Consider the following 21,298-nt stretch of genomic DNA (forward strand, 5'->3'; position numbering starts at 1 on the left):
AGGAGAGGTGGTCTTGGGTCAGGCGCAGATCGGTGGGAAGTGAGTTCCAGGTCTTGGCGGCCAGGTAGGAGAAGGATCTTCCTCCTGTTGTCGCTCTTCGGATGCGGGGGACGGCGGCGAGGGCGTGGTTGGTTGATCTGAGGAGGCGCTTGGGAGTGTAGAAGTTGATCCGGTTGTTGAGGTAGCTCGGGCCTTGGTCGTGTAGGGCTTTGTGTGCGTGGGTGAGGAGACGGAAGGTGATTCTCTTGTTGACCGGGAGCCAGTGCAGATCTCTCAGGTGTCCGGAGATGTGGCTGCGTCGGGGGATGTCGAGGATGAGTCTCGCCGAGGCGTTCTGGATCCGCTGGAGTCTCTTCTGGAGTTTGGCAGTGGTTCCGGCGTAGAGGGCGTTGCCGTAGTCCAGTCGGCTGGTGACGAGGGCTTGGGTGACCGTCTTCCTCGTCTCGGTGGGGATCCACCGGAAGATCTTACGTAGCATGCGCAGGATGTTGAAGCATGACGAGGAGACGGCGTTGACTTGTCTGGTCATGGAGAGGGAGGAGTCCAGGATGAAGCCCAGGTTGCGTGCGTGGTCCGTCGGTTTGGGCGCGGTGCCCAGGGCGGGGGGCCACCAGGAGTCGTCCCAGGCGGAGGGCGTGGAGCCCAGGATGAGGACCTCCGTCTTGTCTGAGTTCAGTTTCAGGCGGCTGGTCGTCATCCATTCGGCTACGTCTCTCATCCCTTCGTGCAGGTTGGCTCTGGCGGTGGCGGGGTCGTTGGTCAGGGAGAGGATCAGCTGGGTGTCGTCAGCGTAGGAGATTATGTTGAGGTTGTGTTGGCGTGCGATGGCCGCGAGGGGGCTCATGTAGACGTTGAAGAGGGTGGGGCTCAGTGAGGATCCTTGAGGGACGCCGCAGATGACTTTGGTGGCCTCTGACTTGTACGGTGGTAGGCGGACTCTTTGTGTTCTTCCGTCGAGGAAGGAGGTGATCCATTCCAGTGCCTTCTCCTGGATTCCGATGTTGCTGAGGCGCTGTACTAGGGTGCAGTGGCAGACAGTGTCGAAGGCCGCGGAGAGGTCCAGGAGGATGAGGGCCGCTGTTTCTCCGTTGTCCATCAGAATTCGAAGGTCGTCGGTGGCGGCGATGAGGGCGGTCTCGGTGCTGTGGTTCGCTCGGAAGCCGGACTGTGAGGGGTCGAGGGATCCATTTGTCTCGAGGAAGGCGGCCAGCTGTTTGTTGACGGTCTTCTCGATGACTTTGGCCGGGAACGGGAGGAGCGAGATGGGACGGTAGTTCTTGAGGTCGGTGGGGTCTGCTGTGGGTTTCTTGAGGAGAGCGCCGAGTTCGGCGTGCTTCCAGCTCTCAGGGAAGGTGGCGGAGTCGAAGGAGGTGTTGATGATGTCCCGTAGGTGGGGTGCGAGGACAGCGTCGGCTTTGTTGAAGACGTGGTGAGGGCAGGGGTCAGTCGGAGATCCGGAATGGATGGAGTTCATGGTGCGGATGGTGTCTTCGGTGCTGATCGGGGTCCAGGTGCGGAGGGTGGTGGTGGGTGGCGTCGTTGCGGTTGTGGCTTGCGTTGGTTGGTTGTTGAAGCTGTTGTGTATGTCCGTGATCTTGTTGTGGAAGTAGGACGCGAGGGAGTTGCAGAGTTCTTGCGACGGGGTGATGTCATTGTTTCCGGCGTTGGGGTTGGATAGCTCTTTCACGATGTTGAAGAGTTCCTTGCAGTTGTGTGCGTTGTTGTCCAGCCGGTCCTTGTATGCATTTTTCTTGGTGGCGCGGATCAGTTGGTGGTGCTTCTGGGTGGCGAGCTTGAGGGTGGTCATGTTGTCCGTCGTTGGTTCCCTTCTCCAGGCTTTCTCGAGGGCTCGACAGTTCTTCTTGGAGCTCTTGAGTTCGTCGGTGAACCATGGTGTTTTTCTGCTGCAGGATCTGCTGGGTGGGGTTCTCAGAGGGGCGAGTTCGTCCGCGCAGTCGTTGATCCATTTCGTGAGGTTGTCGGCGGCCTGGCTGGGGTTCGCTGAGTTGGCGGGAGGGTGCTGGCTCAGGGAAGCGGTGAGCTGGTCGGCTGTGATCTTGTTCCAGCTTCTTCGAGCAACCTGTTGCTGGTGGTGGTGGATCGTCGTTCTTCTGAAGGTGAAGTGGACGCAGCTGTGGTCCGTCCAGTGGAGTCCTGTTGCGTGGCTGAAGGAGACGTCTTTGCTGGATGAGAAGACGGCGTCGAGTGTGTGTCCGGCGAGGTGGGTGGGGGTGGTCACCAGTTGCTTGAGTCCGAGGTTGTCGAGGTTGTCGAGCAGGCTGATGGTGTTGCGGTCGTTGTTGTTCTCCAGGTGGAAGTTGAGGTCCCCCAGGAGGATGTAGTCGGCGGAGGGGAGAGCGTGCGGGCTGACGAAGTCGGCGATGTCCTCGCTGAATCGTGTGCGTGGTCCCGGGGGTCGGTAGATCAGGGTGCCTCTGAGGGTGGTGGTCGGGTTGGTGTGGATCTGGAAGTGCAGGTGTTCAGCGGTGGTGAGGGTGTCATCGGTGTTGGTAGTGATGCGGATGGTGTCTCTGTGGATGATGGCGATGCCTCCTCCGGTCTGGTTGTCGCGGTCCCTCCGGGTGATCTTGTAGCCCTCTGGGATGGCGATGGCGATGTCTGGGGCTGAGGAGGCGTTCATCCAGGTCTCGGTGATGAAGGCAACGTCGGGGACGGTGGTGTCGAGCAGGTTCCAGAGTTCTACGGCGTGTCTGTGGACGGAGCGGGTGTTGAGCAGGATACACTTGAGGTGGGTGCTGCTGGAGTTCGGCTTGGCGGGTGCAGGGAAGGCCCGGATGCAGGTGAACTTGCAGGCGTGGCAGCTGAAGGGTCCGTGGGTGTGCTTCGGGGCGGCTCGGTGACATCCTGGGATGCGGCCGGTGTTGAGTGCGATGAGGTCGGCGGCGCTGTAGGTTCGTCGGGTCGGCTTCCGTCGGTGGGGGCCAGGGGTCCTGGCCCTGGGCGCGGTCCAGGCGCGGACGGGCGCAGACGGGCTTACCTTTGGCGCGCCTTCGACGCCCAATCGGCGCGCCCGCTGCGCGTTCGCACGGTCGCCATTTAAGGCGAAGTGCGCGGGTGGGCGGAGCAGCTGGGAGGCGGGAGCGGGGAGGGAAACAGAAGAGAAAAAGGGGCGGGGCTAAAGGCGGTGGCGGGAAGCGGGAGCGGCGAGGTGGCCAAAGCACGACGAGAAACGGCAAAAAACAAGCACAATTTTAAGTCAAAACAGGGGAAAAGACAGTGACACACGATCTGGGGAAGAAAAACAAGCACAAATTCAGGTAAAAATACGGGGGAAAAAGACAGTGACACACGATCTGGGGAAGAAAAAAACAAGCACAAATTCAGGTAAAAATACGGGGGAAAAAACCAAGGAGAGCGCTCAGGGCGGCAGCGAGGCCGGCGCTGAGGCAGAGGCAGGCACTGGGGGCACACGCAGCAGCTGGTGGCCGTGCGGCGCGGGGGTGTCCCACAAGTGGGTCACACTCACCTGCGTCGCACGGTCGCCATTTAAGGCCAAGTGCGCGGGTGGGCGGAGCAGCTGGGAGGCGGGAGCGGGGAGGGAAACAGAAGAGAAAAAGGGGCGGGGCTAAAGGCGGTGGCGGGAAGCGGGAGCGGGGGGCGGCGAGGTGGCCAAAGCACGACGAGAAACGGCAAAAAACAAGCACAATTTTAAGTCAAAACAGGGGAAAAGACAGTGACACACGATCTGGGGAAGAAAAACAAGCACAAATTCAGGTAAAAATACGGGGGAAAAAACCAAGGAGAGCGCTCAGGGCGGCAGCGAGGCCGGCGCTGAGGCAGAGGCAGGCACTGGGGGCACACGCAGCAGCTGGTGGCCGTGCGGCGCGGGGGTGTCCCACAAGTGTTGTACATTAAAAGCCCCCCAAGGAGGCTGGAGAGCACCACATACGCGACTGCCTGACCCAAACATGGCATGGCACCAACCATAAGACTGATCTACGGGCTCCTGAGGAGGTGAGACACAGGAGCCCAGACCTTTCTAGGCTTGCGCTGTGACGTTTGCGGCTCAGTCTTTGCCACACTCCACCCCTCAGTAATAGTAAGAGGCCACAAACCCTCCAGGCTTCATTTAATCCTTGCTTGGGGGAAAATATCCTGGTTTCCACCGAGTTTGACCTGATGGAAGTTGTCTCAAGATATAACTGCAGCTGTGCCAACAGGGGTGCCACTTCACATCCCTCCTTCCACCCTTGATTGGTGTAAATTTCCTGAAGAGATGAAAATATCCTGACCCTTAATCCTTACCCCAGTACCTTTAAAAAGGTCTTGTGGATCTTAGGAGCTTTGGGACCCCGGCCCAACCTTCTGGGCACTCCACCGAAAGCGGTTTAATTAAAACAACGAAGCAGACTCCCTAGCCTTCTTTCAATCAATGGAGGGTCAGTGACAAGGGCAACATCTTGCCCCAGGGGTCACAGTTGGACCTGAGCCCAGGTTCATGTATTGGATTGGATGCTGCTCCTCAGCAGAAGCCTCCTGACGACATGAGAGGATTCGGGCACAGCGCTTGGCTTCAACATCAAAAGACTCAAAGCCAGGGGTCGAAGTGGGGGGGGGGGGGGGAAGTAGGGGAATTGTGGGCGGAGACTCCGAAGGCGGGGATAACCCAAGGATTGGATCAGTGGGGGGAGTCAGAGGTGTGGCCAGAATGTGCCAAACATCCCAATTTTTAGTATTTGTTTCGCATTTCACCGACCAGTTACAGCTTATTGCGTTATTTAATTCAACCAATTGATACACTTTATTATTTAAGGTTTAATAGGAGTTATTGGCATTCAAATGCATTCGCAAAGTGGGATACATTTCCAATCACACAATGTCCCAAATAGGCTTAAAAGTGGAACCCACAAGCCATTTGTCTCCAAGCCATGCATTTTCTCTCATTAGCACTTTTTCCACAAGAGCAGTTCAAACATGAATGGCAAAATATCCTAGTTTGCAAATGTTTTCTTTATAATTATGGCTCTGCCTTATTTGCCACATAATACATCATCCACTGCATAATCTTACAGCTTTAACTAATCATTTTTGTAGCTCAAACAGATAAAAAGTTACTAAAAAATGTGACTCGAGTTGCTGCAAAGTGGATGGCCCTTTGCAAAGGTTGACCGTCTTCCTTTCTGCCCAGCGAAGACACGGACAATGTCCTCTTCTTTTCTGTGCTGGTAGCTGCCCCCAGCCCCTCTCTCTTCCTATTATTCCCTCTCTTTCTGTCTTGCTCCTCACTTACTGAAAACCGTGACTTGAAGAAACGGTTCACAACCTCCCTTTCCCTCTTTCATTTAGTTGCTTCCCTGTGAAATGGATCCAAAAAACGACAAGCGTGTGCCTCGCGCTGGCAGCAGGGGAGGGACGAGAGGAGGGGGCCTGAGCCTGTTGCCCTTGCGGGAGCGAGCAGGAGCCATATGGTTTCAAGGCTCGCTCCCGCAAAGGAATCGCTAAACGTGAAGGTGTTGCCATTGAAAGCAATGCAACGTGTGCACGTTTTTGGGGCCAAAACAGAATCGATCACTAAAGGTCTCCTATGCAGCGCATGTGCACTGCGTAGGCAAGACCTAAAAAGAATGACGCTACAGTGAAGCAGAATATCTAGAAAGCCAGAGAGTGTAAGCTAGGGAAAAAACTAGAGAAAAACAGAACAAATAAAGGAGAAACTGCACCCAAAATTGCAAACACCAGTGGAAGAAGCAAAAGAGTTTACAAAATAAATTAGAGTTAGTTGACATAAGCCAAGTAAAGAGGGCTGCAGGCTTTGTGTACGTACGCAAACATAGGTTGAACAGCTACCCGCTTAAGGCTACAAAGTATGTCATGTCTAGTTAGTAGGTGGGTAAATAAAAGATAAATCAGACTGATGAGATGCACGTTTGTGGGATCTGGCTAGAGCAAACCTAGCCAAAAGGCAGCGGAGTTCAGAACCAGGGCCAAAGACAAGCATACAGTGTCAACGAGTGCGCTGAGTGGTAGCTGGCTTCTGGGAACAGAAGTGGATTGGTACTGCATCGGGATGTGGTGTTCTTTAAAAAGGCGCATCTTCAACTCGTTCCTGAATTGAAGAAGCGCCGTGGTGATCAGGGAGGTTTACCAGGTTCTGGGAACATAGATGGAAAAGGCCTGCTACCTTGGTTTGGCTTACCATCTCTGGTGGCTCTCAGCACACCCATAGCCAGGACCCCATGAGCCTGGAGAGTGTGCATGTCTGCAAGGTATGCAGGGGTGCCGATCCTGATGTCTTTGTATTGGTCTGTGGTTGGACAGTACTTGGGATCAGACGCAGGTTTTTTCGCCGCCTGGTAAAAAAAAACTGCAGCGAATCCCAATTACAGTCCAACTACAGACCAATGTTTTTGTTGCCAGCCTTTTGCAAAGTGCTGGAAAAGTTTGTAAACCATCACCTTTCCTGGTATCCAGAGAGAGGAAAACAACCTTCTGTACTTAAACCAGTCTAATTGCAGCACGGAGACCACATTGTTGGAGGTTTCGGAGTACATCAGAGGTACCCTGGATGCAAGAGAGAGGGCAAAGCCAATGTTAGCTCTCTCAATGGCCTTTGACATGGTCCCCCACACCAGGCTCAATCAGACAGAGTGAAAGGTCAGGCCTTGAACTGGCTTGCATCCTTTCCGAGTGGTAGAGGACAGGAGGGATTCCTCAGATTCCCTGGAATTAACAGTGGGGGTGCCAGAAGGATCCGCCCTGAGCCCCATGCCGTTCAACATTTATCTCACAGCACTTGCACAGCAGCGGAAGACCTTGGGGCAAATGTAATTTGTTATGCAGACGAAATACAGCTACTTTTTTCCTACAAGAAGGGAGAAGAGATTGCAGGGGAATTAATTAAATCTGGTCTAGTGGCTGTATTTTATTAGATGGCCCTCAATCAATTGAAGGGTAATGCAGACAAAACCGAAATTTAGTTTTTCGATCAAAACTTCCTGGCAGTGTGACAGATCCTTTGGACAGATAAAGCCCTACACGCCCTCCCCCAGGCCCGCATGGGAGAGTTGTCAAAAAATCTAGGTGTCAAATTTGGTAGCCATCTTTGTTTCGAACCTCAAATTCATTTTGTGGTGGGCTCTTGCTTTGGTCTGCTGCACATTCTGAAAAAAAAAAAATCCTGCATTTTCCTTCTCAGTCAGAAATTCAGTCCCTTAGGCACTTATCACACCTAGGCTGAACTGTGCGAACTCCCTGTATTTGGGCTTGTCAGACTACCTGGTCAATAGACTTTAGGTAGTCCAGAATACTGCAGCCCACATCCTTCTCAACCTGCTGCTGAGAAGGCATGTGTCCCCTCATCCTCACTCCCTGCTCTGGCTTCCAGTGAGGAAAAGGATCATGTTTAAAGCGAGGGTCCTGGTTCAAAAAGCGCTTCATCACACAGGGCCGGAGTACTTGGACGCCAGAATCAGCTCTACCTCCCCACCAGGAACATGCGGTCACATCCTACAGGCAGAGGTACCCAGGATGCGCCTCGCCAGAGCAGAAGGGCGTGCTTTTTTCTGTCTGGGACCATCAGCATGGAATAATCTCCCCCTTGAGCTTCACTCACTGGAATCGATCACCAATGTTTAAAAAAAAAAAAAAAAAAGAAAAAAAAAAAAAAAAAAAAAGCTGAAGACATGGCTGTTTGTTCAACAATAAGTGATCGCGACATAATTAGTGGTTTTACCCAATAGCTTAGCGCTGGGACACTCCTAGGAGTCGCTGCGCGCTAGATAAACCCTGTTTTATTCATTCATTTGTAAGCTGGTACGGAAAAGGGTGAGGGCAGGTGATGATAGCCAATGGAGTTCCAGCAGGATGGGGAAAAAACGTGCTTTTTTTTCCCTTTGTTTTGCGTGCAACTGAAAAATATTGGTTTATAAATCTTTCGTAGACATTGCATGCCACTACTCCAGTTAAAACTTCTTAATTGAGCAGTTGACAGTTCAGAAACAAGACAAACCTCAACCAAAAGTTTCCATTTATTGCACCTTCATTTTGCAACTTTTTCTGAAATTGCACATCAACTGTTCAGTTGCAGGCCCGGTTCTAGAGGGTGGGCCGGGTGGGCCAGGCCCACCCAAACATGATGTGAGCCATTCCCCCCCCCCCCCATCAGTGTTCGTGCTGGCTCTCCTGCTCCGACTTCAAGAGGCTGCTGCAGCCTCTGCCCAGCACCGATTATCGCGTCCCATTGTCACATATAGAATGACAATGGGCCAAACCCAGCAGTCGCAGTATGTGGTGGGAGCTCCGGCCCTGGCCTTAGGGCGGAGGTCTTCAAACTGTGGGTCCCATGGCAGCAGTCCCAGGAGGGCGCAAAGGCCTCTTTAAGTACTTAAGAATGAATATGTCCTGGAAGAGCAACTTTTTTGTTTTGTTTTGAGTTTCCAGGCTGTCTTCATTTAAAGTCAACAGCTTTGCTAAAAACAACACAATATTTGATAAGTATTTTGTTGTATTTACACGTTCAGCAACTGTACTTAAAATAATGCTCACGCCTACAACTGAGTATTGAGGTGTTAAATAAATGCACATTAAACTAATTGATGGGACAAGCACATCATGAAACTTGGTTAATGTGATCCCCGAAGATGTCTGTATGAGAACAGTCACAAAATTTAATCAAGGATGGTGCAGTGCTTAATAGTGACATGTGTATTTATATAGTTTTATGGTCCCAGCATGTAACAGAAAGCAATGTGAATATGTAGGGCATTATTCTAAAATTGTAATAAACACTGTATAACATAGGTTGCCACACAATGATTATGTGATCAGGGCCAATGGAATTATGTGGAAGGGGAGCACCATAGACAAATTATGCAGTATAATGCAGCACATTTTTTACTAGTAGAAGTTAATTATTTTGACATTTTTTTTACTTGGTAGTACTGTCTGGGCAAAGATTTCATCTCATTAGTTCCAATTTAACAGCCAAATACAGAAATAAGCCACTGAAAGTTGGCCAGTTACCCTTTGAAAAGGGCTTCAAATGCGCACACACACGTCACCATGTTTTTTAGTAACTTTTGATCCATTTTAGCTTCAAACAATTGTTTTTTAAATCTGCATGTTATACTGCAGGTGGTGGATTATGTGGCAAATACATAATTATCGCATAATTTCAGCAGCCTTGTATAAAATAAAACAAGTGCTTTCAAAGAATACATAGTAGTAATAGCTAACCAGACTGTACCTATTGCAGACATTTTTTTATAAGACCGTTAAAAGTACACTTTTTAAAACTCAACAACCTTACATTGCCTCTAAAAAATAATTATTTTTTGTCATCATGATGCTTCAAGTTATTCCATAAATTAAATCACATTAGACCCCCTCCTTGAACTCTCACACAGAGGTACCTCCAGGTACCCATTACCACATCTGGGATGGTTGTTTTTAACAAAGGGTATGGGAAGTCTTTGCAAAATGGGCGCCTTAGTCCTCATACCCCAGCCAACTTGGCCTCTGTTTACATGCAGATGTCCTTTCAGGTCGGTTGAGAGGGTACAAGAGAAGAGACCCTGCGTTCAGTCCTAACCCTCACAATTACCTTAGACTTTGCATAACCTTTTGAAGGGGGGCCCGACTTCAAAAGGTTGCAATTCGCAAATGTGGGCCACTTCTTTATTGGGTCCCCGGACGTATTTCTGGTACCAATCTGACTCTTGACCCTCGCAGTGACGGCTTGAAGGCCAATAGAAAATGGCCACGTTAATTTCTTCCTGTTCTGGAAGTTTTGTGATTGGGCCCGGGCTCTTTCTCACAGGCACCCCAATAGCTCATCTCCTTTTAGTAAGGTGGGCTGTGTTGTGCCTGTATAATAGGGGCATGGCGAAGGGGACAAATTCTTTCTTTGACTTTTGTTGCCTGGATATTTCCTTTTCTATTCTGTGCTGGAGAATAAAAGTTTGCTTATCCTAATTCACCCTTCGTGACCCCTGCAGCTGCTTATCAGATCTGTCTATGAGGCAGAGTTCTATGTACAAAGTAGAAAGAAAATGTGTGACTATTTTTCTCATTTTTAAAATCTGCAAAGGCCCAGCAAGGCACACACTTTGTGTATGCTTCATTTAAATCATTTTCATCATTATATGGACCATGGATGTAAGGCAACAATAAAAATGTCCAGATAACTGATGATTACTGATCCTGCTGGAGAGTTGGTAGTTTTGAAATGCAGATAAACTGTGGGGCATATTATCAAGGACCAGTGTTAAAATTATCGCAGTTTTATCGGCAGGAAACTGCCGATAAAATGGCGATAATGGGCTTGATAATATGCCCTTGTTAATTCCCATAGAAGCCCATGTTCTGATGTTAACATGGGCTTCTATGGGAATTAACAAGGGCGTATTATCAAGCCCATTATCGCCGTTTTATCAGCAGTTTCCTGACGATAATACGGCAATAATTTTAACACCGGTCCTTGATAATATGCCCCGATATTTTATGTGGATAGCTGAGTGTGTTCTGTCTTTCTCACAGTGATTCTTGTTTTACTTGCAGCTCAGAAGTTACAATCCTAACATAGGACAGTGACCTATGAACTGTCCTCAAAGAGCTGCATACAAACCTGAATGGTTTAGTTAGAACTTCACATTTTGTTTGTGTTGCGATATAGTTAGAACTTCCTCAGTCTTTCATTATTCTAATGTTGCTAAAAAGAGTTAGCTTGGGCAGATATACATTTTTATTAGTAAAGTATTAGTAAAGCCAACCCACCAACCACTAGGGTATGCTTTAAACCCTGAATTTGGTCTTCTCCAGACCATACCTTCTTAAAATATACTGCCCACTAGTATGGATGATGTGATTCCTACACCTTCTAATCCTCATTGGCTTCTGTGACATTCCCTATAGACTGATTTACCTACTTGCATCATTCATTATCTCTGTATAATGTGTGTGTGATGTGAAGTACTGTGACACCCTACACTGATATGAGTAGCGCTATACAAAAAATGAAATGCCTATGAGGGAGGGGTTACAGAGGGATGAAGGGCACTTTTGGAGGGTAGTAGTAATGGTATCTATGGAGAAAGAGGTCATTGGTGGGGCGCCAAACAAGACTTTGGCATTAGAGCTAAAGCCGGCCCTGTAATGCCCTTTCGGTTTTTGTTCATTTAATAAGCAGTCAGGTCATGAGTGCACAAAGACTGTTTGGTCAGCCCTCTGGGGCCGCTCAAACTAGTCATGCCCACTCTGTCCTTCTCCATACAGGCTGCATTGGCTGCAGTGCAGCCTGCATACAGAACATGGCCTCCACATAAGCCCCTGGCTGGGCCGTGTCCTGACCAATCACAACACTGCTTGCAGCGTTGTGATTGGCTTTGCGGAGGGAGCCTGGCTCCAGAGGCAGGAGAGCCGGAGCCGAGAAGACGTGGGACCCGGCAGGCGGAAAGGTAAGCTACATTTTTTAATAATAATTATTATTAAATTAAACCCCACCCTGAGTGACCCCGCCCCGTGAGAACCCTCTGCCCCCTCGCCCCGCGAGTCATGCCAGCCGCGACTGCCGTAGTGGCCCACCCTAATGCACCATTGGCCCACCCAAATAAAAATTCCTGGAGACGGGCCTGTTCAGTTGACAGACAAATCTTTGGGAAGTCTTTCAAGAACGCGAACGATATTTGGGAATCTAAATGGTCTGGAACAAAAGCTTGACAAAATGATCCCGTAGTTAAACAAGCAAAGGCAAATTCAACGCACTGGGTGAATAACTCTGCATACAGCTCCCCAGTGAGTGCCGTCTTCAGTGTGAGAGGGACGGAGAAGTGCAGCGAACAGGGACGCTGGCCTCCAGAAGTTGCTTCCACTGTGGGCAGATCTGCGCTCAATCCAGGTGTGAGTTAAGAAGTACTACTTTGCCACATCACCAAAGCCATAGTGTAAAGACAATGGCACAGTGTAATCATCCGCCAAATGCGGCTGCCCCTTATTGATCGCACTAAAGCTTGCAACAGACAGCGGAAGCTGTTCACAGCCAGACGCACATCTCAGCAGTATGCTTAGAGCAATCCAATCTTGGAAGCAGCGCTTGTAGAGGGAAGCCGGCCTCCTGGCCTGTGCCAACCGGGCCACCTCCTTGAACCGGAAACAATGCACGCTTATTAGAAAGAAGGTCCAGCTAACCTCTGCCAAGGAAAGCATTGGTTTTCACTGAGCAGTTTGTTTTGATGCATAGCCCTCAAAGAGCCGCCTGCACTGACCCCTTTTGAGCGCCACTCAAATGGGTGCACATTGCCCACAAAGGTTTAAACCTGTGCAGGGAGACAAGATTTCATTAAATTGGCTTTGAGAGGGTGTGTGATCGACACAAGGAACTCCGAGGCAGCACTGTAATGTAATGTAATGTAAATTGATACTTGTATAGCGCACTACTCACCCGCAAGGGTCTCAAGGCGCTTGTACGAATACCGCTGTGGAACCCATCCTGGCTTTCCCTGTGAGGTGTCCACTCCTGGGCACCCCCAAGGTGGAGGCCAGGCATCCTTAGCGTTGTGGGGATTAAGCAAGCTATTGCCCAAAGTTGCAGAGTGGGACTCCATGATTGGAATAGGCACCAAGGCGAGAATATTCAGGTCCGTGGAATTTTTGAGCCCAAGACCCTCCGAGGCGGGGAATTGAACCCTGGTCCTGGGCTAGACCTCTGCATCAGGGTCTGCCGCTCTAGCCATTGAGCCACACTTCTCCACACAGCAGAATTCCGCATCAATACTGACTGATGTGTGAATCTGCCTTTATTTAATAACACATACTTGTGCAAGGCACAACCCACTATAAAAAATAAAAAACGTCTGCATAGAGTTGATGTGGGGAATTGCAAGGATGAAAGGCTACAAAAGAGCTTAAGTGCCTCGTGAGGGGGTCGTAAGCGCTCTGTAAATACATGTACAGAAAATATTTTGTGAACTTCTGTGTTAATGTCCCTGTACATGTCGGTGGCTCGTCCCGAGGCGAGGCGTTCTTCTAATGAAGTGTAAAAGAAGTAATCTCTGCAGAAATCACTTGTAAAAACCCCAGTGTTTATTCCCGATTGCTTCCGGGTCCCGTGCTAACGCAGAATGAGAAAGTGTTTGTCCCACACACTGAATCACGCTCAAACTCTTAAATGGTTTTGTAAACATTAACATTAAAATTATCTTAGGCCGGGTTTTTGCAAGCAAGATTGATAAAAGGTCTCAAGAAAAGCTTTCACTTCTGCAACATGTTTCCACAAGTAATTTCTCATCTTCAATGATGCTCTTTGGGGCAAGGGGTCGTCACCTGTGACTCAGTTGGGGGTCCCTGAGAAGGCACGCGCGTCAGAGAGCCAAGTGTGCAGTGTGTTGAGGGGGTCCACTGGGAAGCACGAGACGAGGCGCCTGCAAGTTCTAAGTAGCCAGAGGTATAGCAGAGGGTGCTGGGAACATATTCCAACAAAAATAACAAGCTAAAGAACAAAAAAAAAAAAAAAATAACCAAAATACAAAAACATATATTCACACATGGAATAGAAATATAACTTTCAACATATAGCAACTGAATAACAAAATAAAGAAATGTAAAACACGTCTATGGTGATTTCCTAGGGGAGACACCAACTATGATTAGGAATTATTTGACTGGTCCCGTGGAAACAGACAACTGAAGAATTAAAGGACATCATGTGAATTACATCATTTTTACCCTCAGGGGCTTCGGGAATTCCGCTCACATTGTTGATAATGCTCGTTTATTAATTATCCAGTGGCATGGTTTGTGCTTCATAAACACAAACTTCTCCCAGTACAATAAAACCAATGTGCCTAAAAGAAATGTTTGTCACAGCCCCCTTAGCCCCCGGCAATGCTCCATGTATGTTCATTCACCCAGGGTTATTACACCAGCCCCGTGCTCTCGGGTGCCTTGTTGCTAGCCTAGAACCTCAGGGTGCCTCACTGATGTCCTAGAGGCCCTGCTCTCAGGTCCCTCGTTGCTAGTCTATACTGCCAGGGTGCCTCACTCATGACCAGGAGATACCAACTTGTCATCATGGTTGGTGGGGGGAAAATCGGATTTAAAAAAAAATGTTTAAAAAAAAAAAAAAAAAAAAAAAAAAAAAGAACTTACCTTCAGGCCGGGACCTGCGTCTTCTCTGATCCTGCTCTTCTGCCTCCGACAGGAACAGGAAGCAGGCAACCAGGCTCCCTCCACTAAGCCAATCACAATGCTGCAATTCAGCTATGTGATTGGTCTGAGCGGCGTGACATAGCGCTCAGCCAGGGGCTGGAGGGGTGGGCGTATTCTCCATGCAGGCTGCAATGCAGCGTTGTGATTGGTCTGAGCGCCGTGACATAGCACTCAGCCAGGGGCTGGAGAGGTGGGCATATTCTCCATGCAGGCTGCAATGCAGCATTGTGATTGGTCTGAGCACCGTGACATAGCGCTCAGCCAGGGGCTGGAGAGGTGGGCATATTCTCCATGCAGGCTGCAATGCAGCGTGGTGATTGGTCTGAGCACTGCTATATAGCGCTCAGCCAGGGGATGGAGGAGTGGGCACGTTCTCCATGCAGGCTGTAATGCAGCCTGCATTGTAAACAGGAAAGTGCGCATGACTGGTTTGGGCGGCCTCAGAGGGCTGACCAATCAGTCATTGGGCACTTACGCGTGGGCAAACCCCTCCTCACATGCCCAGAGAGTAGGTCAGCCCCTCCCAGCAGGTCTTGGCAAAGCAGCAGGACACAAAACATAAAAGGACAAAAACCAAGTATTTATTATTTTATGTTTCTCATGGCTTAAAAGCAGTGGGGTGATGCTCTCTGCCATAGCGCAGGTGCCGCCCTGCACACAATCCATTCAAGTTGCTACAAGCCATGACTTTGAATGCCAGTAGCACAGTTCAGAGGGCCCTGCAGCTGTGGTCACGCATTTGAATACAGGCAGGTCACCTCAGCCTCTCATACAATTAGTACCATCGAGTTGGTTAACAGCGCATCCTTTTACTTCCTAATTGTGAAGCTATGGCAAAACAGGCTCTTTAAGTGTAGCCTTGTCACCAATGGTCGAGCCGTAAGAAATACACAATAAAATAAAATACTATTATCATTGTATGCCCGCTCCGGTGCTCCCCCCTGACCTCGTCATGGAGACATATGATGGCTGCAGTCAGGAGAAATGACTTCTAGGCGCATAACTATGACTTAGATGCAGTTAGTGAGAGAAGACTTCTAGGCATATAACAACTATGATTTGGCTGCAGCTAGGGAGAGCCGACTTCTAGGCACATAAAACATAGGATTTGGCTGCAGCTTGTGAGTTCTGGCTTCTAGACACAAAACTAGGATTTGTCTGCTGCTACAGAGAGCCGGCTTGTAGGCGCTTAAGTGTAGCTAGTGAGAGCTAACTTCAAAAAGCATAAGAGGATCTGGCTGCAGGTAGTGAGAGCTGGATTCTAGGAGCAGAAGATGATCTGGCTGCAGGTAGTGAGAGCTGGCTTCTAGGAGCAGAAGATGATCTGGCTGCAGGTAGTGAGAGCTGGCTTCTAGGAGCAGAAGATGATCTGGCTGCAGGTAGTGAGAGCTGGCTTCTAGGAGCAGAAGATGATCTGGCTGCAGGTAGTGAGAGCTGGCTTCTAGGAGCAGAAGATGATCTGGTTACAGGTAGTGAGAGCCGGCTTCTAGGAGCAGAAGATGATTTGGCTACAGGTAGTGAGAGCTGGCTTCTAGGAGCAGAAGATGATTTGGCTACAGGTAGTGAGAGCTGGCTTCTAGGAGCAGAAGATGATTTGGCTACAGGTAGTGAGAGCTGGCTTCTAGGAGCAGATGATGATTTGGCTACACTGGAGGTAATGAGATCTGGCTTCTAGGCGCAAGCTTGCAGCGCTTCCAGGGTGAATGGCAACAATGGAGTCCTGGAAGCGTAAACAAAGAGCAGTCAGCGCCCCTCACCATTGTTTCTAAGGTTCCCACTGCTGTCCTGTGACCAAACACAGGCTAGCCTGCAGCCAATCCGACTAATTCTTTAGTGCCGTCTCCTATGCCGTCCCCACAAGGTCTTCTCACAGGCCCCTCTTGTTCCCTCTTCCCCCAACCCTAACACTCTCACTTCTGAAGGAACTCACTCGCTACAGACTGTCACATTCATGGGTGGCATCCAAAATAAGAGACCCAACCCCCTGGGCTGACTACTCCTGCCCCCTTACAGGACACTTCAGACAGAACTTTGCCTATTACTCACTGCACCCCACAAACAGGCTTCTATCTGCACAGACCCCCGTCAGCTTTGGCGAGAAGGTAAACACGAACAGAGCTAGCAAACCATGAGAATTACAGAATGCGTGCCGTACAAATATACATAAACACAATAGGCCCTACGCATGACCAAACTGTCCAACCCCGCCTTCTGGAAGTTTGACCATCCCATTTTTTTTAATGTTCGTACATTAAAATGCCGATGAATCCAGCCGAAGTCGAGTTGTAGTTTTTCAACGTCACTATATTTCTTATACGCCAAATCCCACGATGAATACAGCTCACATTGTTTTAAGAGATAAAGCTTTTTTTATTCCTCAACCCGTGTATTGTTCTTCCCTAATGTGTCAGCGTCTGTGGCCCGTCCGCAAGCTTGCTTCTCCTGAACCCATGCACGCATGCGCTGCTGGGTAGAAAGATACCCATGGCTGGATGAAGAGGCTGGGGGGGGGGGGGGGGGGGGGGGGGGGCACGCGGTCAGCTGCGGGTACAAAGGGGCCTGTGAAGGCGCGCGCGTCAGAGCCAAGCGTAGCTCAAACTGGGAAGCACGAGACAGGGCGCCTGGGCTTCATTCAGTTTGGCGAGGGAGGAGTCCCAAGGCGAGGAGGAGAGGGCACGAGGCACAGACTGTGGTGGATCCTACGGGGAGCAGCATTTGAGGTAGGTCATAAGAACACAGCTGGGGCTACAGGGGGATCCCAAAAGGCCAGCAGGCAGGACTCAACACTGGAGAGCCACCCAGGAACAGGGCACACTTCTTATTCTCCTTGACCTTTCTGCAGCATTTGACACTGTCAATCCCAACACTCTCCTTAACACTCTTCAACAGAGAATGGGCATGGAAGGCGCTGTGCTTAAATGGTTTGCTTCCTTCCTCTCTGATAGATCCCAACTGATCAAAATAGAGAATAGTCTTTCATCTCCTTTGGCGGTTGGTCAAGGTGTTCCTCAAGGCTCTATACTTGCACCCACATTGTTCAATCTCTATTTAGAACCGTGGGGAAATCTCCTAAGGAAATCCGGGATCCACTATCATCTCTAAGCCGACTACACTCAAATCTACCTCAAGGTTGCCTCCACTCACGATCTCTCCATCCTAAAACTCTACTCCATTCAAAACTGGATGTTAACTCACCAACTGATTCTGAATCCCTCTAAAACTGAATTCCTCCTCCTCCCCTCCTCACTTTCTCCTCCCCCAGTTCAATCATGGATGGATCAGATGAATCTACTTAACAATAAACCCATCATTGTCGACAGCGCAAAATCCCTTGGTGTCACACTCGACACAAAACTCAATCTACTCTCCCACATCAATTTCATTGCAAAGTCTGCTCGATACCAACTGCGCCTTCTTCGGGGGATTTGCCGCTTCTTCCCGGAGCATGACCTTAAAACCCTGGTCAAATCTCTGGTTCCCTCCAGACTGGACTACTGCAACTCTCTTCTTACTGGTCTCCCCAAATCCCACCTATCCCCCCTTAAATCTGTTCTCCATTCAGCAGCTCATTTCATATATAGGGCCAAAAGAAGCGACCACATCACACCCATGTTATCCACCCTCCGTTGGCTTCCCATCGAGGCAAGATCTATCTACAAGACTGCCTGTATCACCCACAAAGCCTTGCACTCCTCCTCTCCTCGCTACCTGGCGAATAAATGGAAACTCTCTGGAGGCTCTAGAGACCAACACGTAATGTGTAAAATCTATTGCTTGAACCTCCCACTTTCAAGAAGGAAAGGTCGATGGCCCAATCCTTTTCAGGCAACGTGTGAAAATCTGGAACTCACTTCTGCCTCAGCTCCGGCCCAGCACCTCTTCCCAGGCCTTGAAAAAAGGACCTCAAAGCTCTCCTCCTTCAAAGACACTTCCAAATTTAATTCTCGCCCTCTCTATTATATGTAAGAAGTCCTCCCATTATAGGAAATTCTGTTCTACATGACTATAGAAGTGCCTTCCCAATGTGTTCTTGTGGTTTGAGAGTCTGCCATTTATTGCAGTATTATTCTTCTACTTGTATTGTGTACTCCTTTGTAACATGCACACGTCACTTTCCCTCTTGTAATGTATCGTTTGCTACCTCTTGTATTTTGTTTGCTTTTGATACATGCACAATTGCCACCATTGCCTCATGTAAGATAACGTTTGTTTTCTGTTTTGAGTACCAGCCATTTAGTGCAGTATTGTACCTCTATTTGTACTTTGTATGCTTTTGTAACATACACACGTCACTGTTTTCCTCTTGTAACGTATCGTTTGCTACCTCTTGTATTTTGTTTGCTCTTGATACATGCACAATCGTCACTATTGCCTCATGTTACGCAACGTTTGCTTTTGTAACATGCTCACTTGTAATTGTAGTGTTTCGCTACTGTTCTTATTGTGAAGCACTCTGACACCTTCGGGTAAAGTCCGCGCTATATAAAAACACATAAAATAAATAAAAAATCTGGGGATACTAGCCAAAAAGCATGGGGCAGCCGAGGGGTGGGGGGCAACACTGGGGATCCAGCCAGGGAGTAGGGGGGGGGGGTCACAGCACTGGGGATCCATCCAGGGACGGGTGGGGCAGCACCTGGGATCCAGCCAGGGATGAGGGACCAGCACTGGGGATCCAGCCAGGGATGAGGGACCAGCACTGGGGGTCCAGCCAGTGATGAGGGACCAGCACTGAAGGTCCAGCCAGTGATGAGGGACCAGCACTGGGGGTCCAGCCAGTGATGAGGGACCAGCACCGGGGGTCCAGCAAGGGATGAGGGACCAGCACCGGGGGTCCAGCAAGGGATGAGGGACCAGCACCGGGGGTCCAGCAAGGGATGAGGGACCAGCACCGGGGATCCAGCAAGGGATGCTGGGGATACTAGCCAAAAAGCATGGGGCAGCCGAGGGGTGGGGGGCAACACTGGGGATCCAGCCAGGGAGTAGGGGGGGGATCACAGCACTGGGGATCCATCCAGGGACGGGTGGGGCAGCACCTGGGATCCAGCCAGGGATGAGGGACCAGCACTGGGGATCCAGCCAGGGATGACGGACCAGCACTGGGGATCCTGCCAGGAACCAGGGGGGGCAGCACTGGGGATCCAGCCAGGAACCAGGGGAGGCAGCACTGGGGATCCAGCCAGGGATGAGGGACCAGCACTGGGGATCCAGCCAGGGATGAGGGACCAGCACGGGGGATCCAGCCAGGGATGATGGACCAGCACGGGGGATCCAGCCAGGAACCAGGGGGGCAGCACTGGGGATCCAGCCAGCGATGAGGGACCAGCACTGGGGGGTCCAGCCAGTGATGAGGGACCAGCACTGAAGGTCCAGCCAGTGATGAGGGACCAGCACTGGGGGTCCAGCCAGTGATGAGGGACCAGCACTGGGGGTCCAGCAAGGGATGAGGGACCAGCACCGGGGGTCCAGCAAGGGATGAGGGACCAGCACCGGGGGTCCAGCCAGGGATGAGGGACCAGCACCGGGGGTCCAGCCAGGGATGAGGGACCAGCACCGGGGATCCAGCCAGGGATGAGGGACCAGCACCGGGGATCCAGCCAGGGATGAGGGACCAGCACCGGGGGTCCAGCCCGGGATGAGGGACCAGCACCGGGGATCCAGATAAAAGCAGCAACGATGCATATGCCTCTGAAGATCAACACCAGCTGGTACTGGGCAAATGGGGACCTATGGCCACTCCATTCACCTTGGCTCCTGCTGATGGGTAAAGTGTGTATGCAGCGGCTGCAGCAATCAGGCGCTGAAAGATTCATGGGATCAGGGTGAAGCAACAGACTTATGATGAATATGGTAAAATTAGCTTTGCTAGCACAGGCCGCAACATTATACCAACCATTTTTGACGAGGATCATCCGGTCCTCTCGCACCATAATATGCATGTAACGCGAGCTGAAAGGTCCACTAATTGTGGCAAACGCAAAGAGAAGGAGAAGCAAAAACCTGAGAAATTAAGGGATGCAGAACGTAGGACGAGCAAACCATAGGAAGTGACAAATCAAAAACTGAAAAAAGGTAAAAGGAACCAAAAGGGATAAGAATGAAATCTGTGTAAAATAGGCAGGAGCTGGGATGTTGCTTGATTGGTTATCGGTGGCAGATGTCCTTGTGGCTTAGTTATGTGGCTTCACGGACTGCAGAGAACCATGTGTACAACCTGTAAGCCACAGATTATACTTTCAGTCTGTAAACTCAGCGGGTACATGCACCACCGGAGAAATGCCTTTATTCCCTTAAGGAAAGTAAGAGATTCTGATCCCATTGAGAAACCACGGTAGGTTAATGCGCCTACCCAAATCACTTAAGTACAAACCATTGGTCACAGGGTTCAGCCATAGAGACGTAGATAAGCGGGTTAATGAACCGAGTGTTAAGATCCGTTTGCAATGTGTATGTAAGACAGCTGCCTCCTGGACTAAGCGAAACATACGGTGACCAGTGAATAAATGTGTAACCATATCACATTCTGCTGATGTGCTTAAATGCATACGCTTTAGAAAGTGAATAAAACTTGTTTAACTATCCTCCAAGCGTGGAGTGGGACAAGTATTATACACGCACTTACTTTGAAACTAAAGCATAGTTACGAAATATTTACTCTCGTTAGCAACGCTGCTGGCCAAACCCGCATCACCCTTACATCGACTTCGAGGTGACAGTTCCTTCGCTGTTTGTTTCCCATACGCTTCTACTAGAGGAAAGGGGTAAAGCATGACTGGCTAGATGTAACGAGGTGGTTAATACAGTTGACGACCACTGAGGGGTAGGTGTTTACGCAGAGTTAAATAGTCACGTCGTATTCGGCACCTGTAACCAGCCCTCGCCTTTTAGCCAAAACCACTTTGTAGATTGAGGGAAATTCGACCCATTGCTTGAGAACAAAACTACAGATCCCAGAATGCAACATGGGGATAGCTGAAAACTCACGACTGCCTCACGGTGGCAAACTTGCCATTGACTTAGTAGCAGCTATATGTAAATATTGGTGGGACATTGAATTAATTCATCCGTGAACCGTAGGGTAACAAGTGACCAAAGGGTAAATGAGACATTTTACATAGAATTATTACTCGCCCAA

General features: G+C 49.8%; 1 protein-coding gene across 1 annotated transcript in view; it reads right to left on the minus strand.

Annotated features, from left to right (window-relative positions):
* The window catches only part of BACE2 (beta-secretase 2), a 288,765-nt gene that overhangs the window by 266,804 nt on the left and 663 nt on the right, over positions 1–21,298 (minus strand). The window lies entirely within an intron of this gene.

This window comes from Lissotriton helveticus, chromosome 8 (genome assembly GCF_964261635.1).
Source record: "Lissotriton helveticus chromosome 8, aLisHel1.1, whole genome shotgun sequence".
NCBI classification, from domain to species: Eukaryota; Metazoa; Chordata; class Amphibia; order Caudata; family Salamandridae; genus Lissotriton; species Lissotriton helveticus.